The sequence below is a fragment of the Cryptotermes secundus genome, unplaced genomic scaffold (assembly GCF_002891405.2).
Source record: "Cryptotermes secundus unplaced genomic scaffold, Csec_1.0 scaffold49, whole genome shotgun sequence".
Lineage (NCBI taxonomy): Eukaryota > Metazoa > Arthropoda > Insecta > Blattodea > Kalotermitidae > Cryptotermes > Cryptotermes secundus.
The window spans coordinates 109,789-117,911 of record NW_019744106.1 but is presented as its reverse complement, the minus strand read 5'-3'; positions in this window follow the sequence as shown (position 1 = coordinate 117,911).

The following is an 8,123-nucleotide window of genomic DNA, read 5'->3' as shown; positions in this document are numbered from 1 at the left end:
CACTTTCCTCTTGGAAACTGTTAGTTTTCTTGTTCCTACTCGAAATGTTAGGTACATCTTAAAGTTTAATGTTTGCCCCTCAAATAAACAGTGTCATTCTTCTCGGTGCGTCTGTGCTGCCGAAGTGTTGGTTAAGATGTCGACATATTTGCAATCGGAGCGGTTTCTCTCGGTCATATTTTATAATCTTTCTGCCTAAAAGTGTTAATAATATTTGTTCATGATCCTAATGTTGTTGCGTTATGAAGTTCTTAGTTAGTACGTTGTATGCTTATTTTTCTTGAACCTTGTTATTGACCCTTCAAAGACTAAATTTATTCTAAATATTATGTAAGAATTCAGTTCGTACCTGACAGGAAACACATTACGTCTCCGCTACAAAGCGTAACCGTTTAATGCTGTTTAAGGAAAACATCGCTGTTTATTGTGAGATCCGCATGAAATACACAAATATAATCTGTGTGGAAAATGCAGAGTTTTAGTATGTTAGAGCAGGTGTGACATATAGTAACCACTGGGCTCTGAAGGGTTAATGTGTATTCTTTCTCCACTGGTTGCCTGTGATTTGTCTCTGAACTGTTGTCGAGCACTTGAGTACATTGACTTAAGTATTGTCATTACTTTCACATTACGCATTATCATATATATATATATATATATAAATCTTGTAAAAAACACATTTTGTTTCTCAGCTTCGAAATTATTACCTTTTATTATTATTGTTATTAAAATTATCATCACTTGAATTATAAATTCGATTTTTTTATTATTGTTATTTTATTTTCGTCATCGTTACTAGATATTTTTTGTTTTGTACTTCATGTGTGTTTGTTTATTTCTTTCAGCCATGCTTACTTTGTAGGTGGCCGCTGGGCTGTGAAGTTTGCACTAAGCAAATAAGAATGAAATGGATTACTATTATTGTGACAGTAAATTCTGAGAAAGCATCTGACTACGGAAGAAACAAGAATGGTATAAATGAATTTGTAGAGAAAACACTGAAAGCTGTTCCTTTGAAATGAGCGAACTAGATTAATAATAGCATTAATTTGGATTTGAAGGCCGCTACATAGCTCAAGCGGTTAGTCGCTGACTTCCCACCGCGGCGGCCCGAGTTCGATCCCGGGTCTGGTCAAGTGGGATTTGTGGTGGATAAAGTGGCGCTGGGGCGGGTTTTCTCCGAGTACTTCGGTTCCCCTGCCAATCTTCATTCCACCAAATTCTCCATCATCATAATCACCCGGGGCAGGTACAATAGGCCAATCAGTGGCCGCCGTGCCGAGTGGACCTAGTTGGACTCCACCCCCCACTAAGCGAATTAAAAAATAGTTGGATATGAAGAATTAGGTTGTAAGGATAATAACTATAAGGAATATATTCAGAATCGTATATGTATTTCGGCTTTGTTCTTTGCGAAGTTGAACTTCCAGGCATTGATTTCAGGTAACTATTTTCTTAGTTAATGAGAAATTAATAGCAGCAGAAAGGAATCATTGTAATTAAGTGAGTTGTAAATACGCACATTTGCACCCCCGCATTCCTTTCTCACTCTCTTAACCGCCTACTCAGTATCATAAGCTAAAAAGCAAAATATGTGCAGTGCGGTAACCCCACGTAAACGACGTGGGAATGTTCATCCCCAGGCGCACGCCTATGTTCTGCTGTTAACTCCTCTAGCCTGACTGGGTGAAACAAAACAACAAACTGCCAATACATGCAGTGCCCATCGTTTGTAACGAGCCTTTCATTTTTTTGCGTAGATTATAAAATACGAGGAACATGCCACATTTTTTTCTGGTAGCTATTTCAATACCAGTTAGAAAAGAAAGAGTATGTCAAGTAACAAATGCATACAAATGAAATAATTACACTGCAGATATTAAAGGAAAGCGTGTTTCGGATATACAGAGTGTCCCAGGAGGAATGGACCAAACTTCGGGAGGTTGTTCCTTATGTTAAAATATGCCGATATAACCCAAAACACCTATGTCCAAAGTTGAACGGTTACGGAGATAATGGCCAGAGAAGTGTCAAACTTTGATCGGCGTTGCACACTTGTTGATTACAAAATACATATTAAAACTGGCAGGAATATGTGGATTCTGTAATGTTAATAATGTACGTAACATCAAACTAACTTGTGAGTGACATGAAGCCATAAAATTGAAGTACAAAATACTCGCTCGCCATGTCATAATTGTCCTTAGGGTTTCCAAGCACTATACATGACACATGAATGGCAAGCGCTGACGTAACGTACTGACTGCGCGTTCTGATAAAGCCAACTACATACGTACGGCTAGGGTGGATCACGGCACTCAAGGACAAACATAGATAAGGCCTCTCAGCTGAGAGGTACAGTGCGTGGACCTGCCAGAAGACCACACTTTTCTTGGGCCATTATCTCCGTAACCGTTCAACTTTGGACATAGGTGTTTTGGGTTATATCGGCATACTTTAACAAAAGAACACCCTCCCGAAGTTTGGTCCATTCCTCCTGGGACACCCTGTATACCCGTGTTTGAGCATTACGTCCTGAAAGGGTATAGAGAACGTGGGAATGGAGCCTTAAGCTTGCTTGACCTTGTCACTTGTAGGTTACAACTGCTCTTTATTTCGGATCGAGTTCATTAACGTTGTAACAGGGACAGTTAGCAGTTAGAGTTGTATTGTTAGACGCCGTAACCAACCATCGGATAGTGAGGACTTAGTAGACTGAGAAGACATGGTGTTTGCAGTAGTGATTTACAGAGTTTGTAGAAAGTGTTATAATTGTTTGTGGTTTCAAAATATAACAGTTGAATTAAGCCACATATCAATACAAACCCCCTTGTCTAGTCACATGTGACAATAATGTCACGAGAAGGAGTTGAGTTTCGAAATTTGATTTATTGACTACTTACAGGTCTTAACTACAAATAACTATAATACTACCGCTAATTTCCACACTTTACAAATCACTTCAACACACGCTGAATCTTTTCAGTCTGCTGTGTCTTCACCGGTTGTTCCCTGGTAACGGTTTCTAACAATGAAAATTCTTCAGCTTCCGCGCCCACTTCATTACTGTCCGGCGAATATCCCACAGCTTTACTAACGGCACCAACCAAATCATTTCTTCAGAGACCCTCTTACAACTCTGTTTCTCTCTTCCTCGCTCCAGTTGTCCTCCCTACAACATCTCGGCATGGACTGAGTAGAGGACACCACTCATTGTTGTACTCCAATCCTTTCCGTGGGAACATGTTTGTTTGCGAAGGCATTACTCAGTAACGGCTGCGTATACTTGCTTATTAAGAAGCTGTTGCCTAGCAGCGGATGTTGTTTCGTTGTTTGTTTCGGGGTTGTTACCCAGTAACGGATCTGCACGCTACAATGTGAATACAGTGAATTACATAGGGTCAGATCTAATTACAATTATTTTATTTAGATTTTAATGGTTTGCTGCTATTAAAAACCTAGAAATTATTGTGTAACTCTCACTCTATGATTACCATCTCTGGTAGAAACCTGTAATAAATTCAGAAAATCTGATACTTTAGAGTAAAATTTGTTGTAGATATGGAAAATTTTATTTGTCCCCAAATGAATATAGGTCTCCCAAGCAATCCCTTCCCTTCTCATTTTCCAGCGGAAAGCTGAGCGACGCCGAAATGGCCGATAACAAAATTTGTAGGACATGTCTTCCCCCAAATTACCAAAAGATATTAGTCAGAGACACGTGTTAAGGCCTCAGGAACATAGTACATTTTAGAATCTTTTTAGAGCACCCTGCCCAGGTATCCCGACTTACCTCACTCCAGGACATTGCTTCTCAATATTCTTAAGCCACTTGTTTTTGTCTGAGTGCTGGAAAGGGGAGGCAGTGCTTGTCAGAATCCCCAAAATCGGCGGAAGGGGCGAGGAAATGCTCAAAAACTTCCGTGATTTCCAACACTAGCACGATGAGTCCTCTCGTGTCTCGAACAGGTGTCTAAATAAATTGTTATTTTGAAGACGAATTTATGACTCATACTTTGCTTAAAATGCTTCATCACTAAAATGAGATAAACAAGAATTATAATTTGATAACTATTTAAGTTGGTGATCTATTTCTATGCAAACGTTCCTCTAGTAAGGTACACCGATTCGTACTAAATTGAATCGGCCTGATAGGATCTTTAAGTTCCACACGGTTGCCATCTTTATAGCTGTTAGCATGTAACATATGTTTCATACTGAATTTGTTATTATGAATATAACTGTGATTTATTTAAATGTGAAATTAAGTGTGTCTATCCCCAATGGTTAATTAGGTATCACCAAGATACTAAAAACTAGTTATAGATTTTTGGAGGGACCAGCTTGCCTTATATTTTGTGTACTATAAAAACTTACCTTAATGAAAGTTGCGTTACACCTGTATCACAACCCTGCACTAAGTGCTATTAGTGTCTTTCCGATGTTACACGTTTGCATGACTCTCATGTTGCAATAATTATGTATAAGTTGAACCTGTGATTGATTAACTAAGCCCCAAGTCATGAAGACGAATTGTGGAATTGCGATACAGCTCCACCATTCTTGACCTCTGCAATAGATGGAGGTTATTGTTCAGCTTCACGATTCTGCCGCTTTATCCCCGGGAAAAGAGCCTCCGGTACCCATTGCATAGGAGGCGGGATGTGCTCCTGAGCCGGTATGGGAGCTGTGGAGAAGAGAAAAAGTTCTTCCCCCTGCCGGGAATCGAACCCCAGTCGTTCACCCCATAGTCTGTCTCTGTACCGACTGAGCTATCCCGGCCCCAGCGATGGCGATATTCGGAAATTAGTAGGTATACAGGGGTAGCGGTCTCTAAAGTCACGGCTTTCGTGCCACTCTTCATAAAATGTATGCCAGTTGGTTCAAAATTTATTAGAGGGGTCGCGTGTAGTGATTTTATACGTCTATTGTCTCTTGTAAAATAAGGAAAATATATTAAGAATGTGTACTTCAGTGAACTGATTTTTTCAGCTTGCACCACGGCCATTAAATTCTTCGGAAGTTCTGGAAACAGCAAGTGGCATGTCTGTGTGACACACGGTGGCAATGTCGTTACGTGTTGTTGTTAGCTTGAGGATGATCATGCGGGGTGCAGAAGACAGGGCGGGGTTGCTCCAATCAATAGGATCACGACATCCCGAACACCACGTCCTTGTGGCAGGCTGAGGGTATAAATATTTATAAGATCACAAGTGGGTGTAGACAGTGTAATCGAGAAAGGGGTGGTTTGTTTTCTGAAGAAAGAGACGGTGTGAGGGAGAAACTCCTTGTACATAGCAAGGAAGAGCTGTGCATGCCGGAGGTTCGGCAAGGCGCTGGAAAGAGGAATTGGTACACGCGTGTGGTATTGTTTTGTGAGGAAAGAAAGGGGATATTATCATCTTTGCTCGAAAAGTACTTTCTATGAGCTATGCGTCTGAGTGGCTAACACTACTTCTCCGAATATGGAAATTCCTAGGTTCGGATTTCGACAAGGTGGCCGATTTTCGTGGCTAAAATTGTCATAATTTCCATGAAAATTTCGGGGCATTGTGTTAGAGTTTTCCAATGTAACTCCCAGAATTATTATTATGCCACCCGATGCCATATAAGCCATGCAGCTGAAAAAGTGCCTTTAAACTCATTAAGAGAACGTTAAAACACTTTCAAGTTCAAAACTGTTAGATTTATTTGATTACAATTTTTAATTTTTTTTTCAGTATATTTGTATCAGAACAAGGTGCATTTTTTTTTAAATTTCCGTCTTAATTTTATTTTTCTGTACTTTATTACTGTGTAATTTTCTGCGACCGATTATTTATTTGTTTCTTGTACCTTTAACAAAATTCTATATAATATGAGGGCAGATGTTCTGCTGCACCAGTCGCCTGTTGCTGGTTTCTTTTTAGATTTACTACTTGACTTCAGCGACCTGTAAATTTAAAGGTTTAAAACTAGGGAAGTTAGTATCCGTTATGAACAGAAATGTATGAAAGTGTACGGATAACAGGAAAGCAAAACATTGGAAGAGAAGTAGAATTACTGTCAATTTATTTCACTACGAATACTTCAAGAAGAAGTGAGTTTACAGTCAGTACAGTATATGGATTGGGAATCGGGACAGCTTAGTCGGTTTTATTGCTACTGGGGTGGGACTAAGTTCCTTGTACTGCGGCCACTTCTGGCCTATCGTACCAGCCCCAGATGATAGGTGAGGATGATTGTGGAGCAATTGGTGGAATGAAGATTGGCAGGGGAAACCGAAGTACTCGGAGAAAACCTGTCCCAGAGCCACATTGTCCACCACAAATCCCACTTGACCAGACCCCGGGATCGAAACCGGGCCGCCGCAGTGGGAAGCGAGCGACTAACCGCTTGAACTGTGGCGCGGCCCCAGGGTAAGTGCTGGACGCCCAGTGTTCAATTTCTGGCATGGCAAAATTCTTTTATTCGCCACAGTGTCCAGATCGGCTCTCGGGCCCATCCAGCCTCCAAACCAATCTCGTACCGGGATCATTTTCCTGGAGGTAAAGAGACCGAGGTTTGCAATTTGCCACTCATCTCTATCTAGTGCCGAGGTCAAAAATAGTGGAGTTATAACTCAACTCTTTCATACGTCTTCATGGCATGGTGCTTAATTAATTAAAAGCAGAGACAGCTTGATCTTCAGCTCTACGATCTATGAAATTTTAAATAATATAGCCTAACTCACTGAATACATATGCTTAAGTAATTTACTGTGGCATTATTCTACATGTATTAAATATATGAGGAACAGCCACTGAAAGTCTGTTATAGCTGCGATCAGCAATTGAGCGCTGTAATGGAATGCGCACTGAAGATTGCTCCGGAAATGCGTAAACGCGCCTGATATAATTGCGCAGTTAAATGAATAAAGTGCTGATAGAAATCGTTGCAGTATTTTGTACAAGTTCTCACTGAATTTGTGATGGAATTAGTTTTCAAGATGGGGGTTGCCTGTAATGCCTTGACCTTCATGCTGCAGTTTTCGAATTAGTATTATTCTATGTTTTCACAGCTTTGAGTGAGAAGTTTTGTATTTTCTGGATTCTAGCGCTGCCGTTCATTTTCTGCTGACTACACGGTGTTACGTGCCAGAAAGTCAGTCAATTCCTATTGTTTCTTTATATAACTTATTATTATGTATTTTAACTGAATAAATCATTGAATTATCCTGTGAAAAAATCTAACCAGAAACATCAAGCGTCTATTATCATTACTATCATTACAAAAGTTGGACTTGTTGTGTTGTCTTGAACGGGTGTGAATCTTGGTCCGAGACTTGTAACGAAGAATATGTATTGAGGACTGTTGAGAAAAGGGCGTTGGGGAGAATGTATGGAGCTAGGAGAGAGAAAGTAAGAGAAGGTTGGAGAGAACTGCATAAGGAGGAGCTTTATAATTTGTACTGTTCATGAAATATTGTGAGGTTGGAGACGTCTTGGAGGATGAGGTGGATGGGGCATGTTGTACCCATGAGAGCAGTGAGGAACGATGCAAGTCGGAGCTCTAGAAACGGCGAGATGAAGACATACGCGTAGATAGGAGCATAACGTTAAGAGCGGAGCTTAAAGCAATGGATGAAAGGTTCTTCATTGTTCGTCTATGCTGGATTTCAGGCTCTCACATACGCCTGTGGACACGGGGCAGTGGTCAGCTCTTGTGAAGACGGCAATGAACATTTGGAGCCCATTCAAGGCTGCGAAATTCTCAAGAAAATTCTGATTTGTGGAGTTTCAATTGGGGACTGTAGAGTGACTATATCACGATCTTGAATATATGGAATAATCACAATTAACCTATGCCACTGAATCAATTTCCGATCACAGTGCCCGGGGGGTCTAAGGCATGAAATGTCTTCGCTCACTCCAACACTGGGATCTTAAGTTCGAATCCCATACTCAAGGCATGGATATCTATATGCGTTTATTCTATGTGTAAGTAACGGCCTTGAAAAGGGCTGATCTGCCATCCAAGGAGTCCTACCGGCTGTGTATAGGATTAAGAAACTGAAAGAATTGCCAAGGTCCAACAAAGGACTGTAGAGCAATAGGTAGGTGGGTAGATAGACAGACAGACAGACACACAGACATACAGACAGA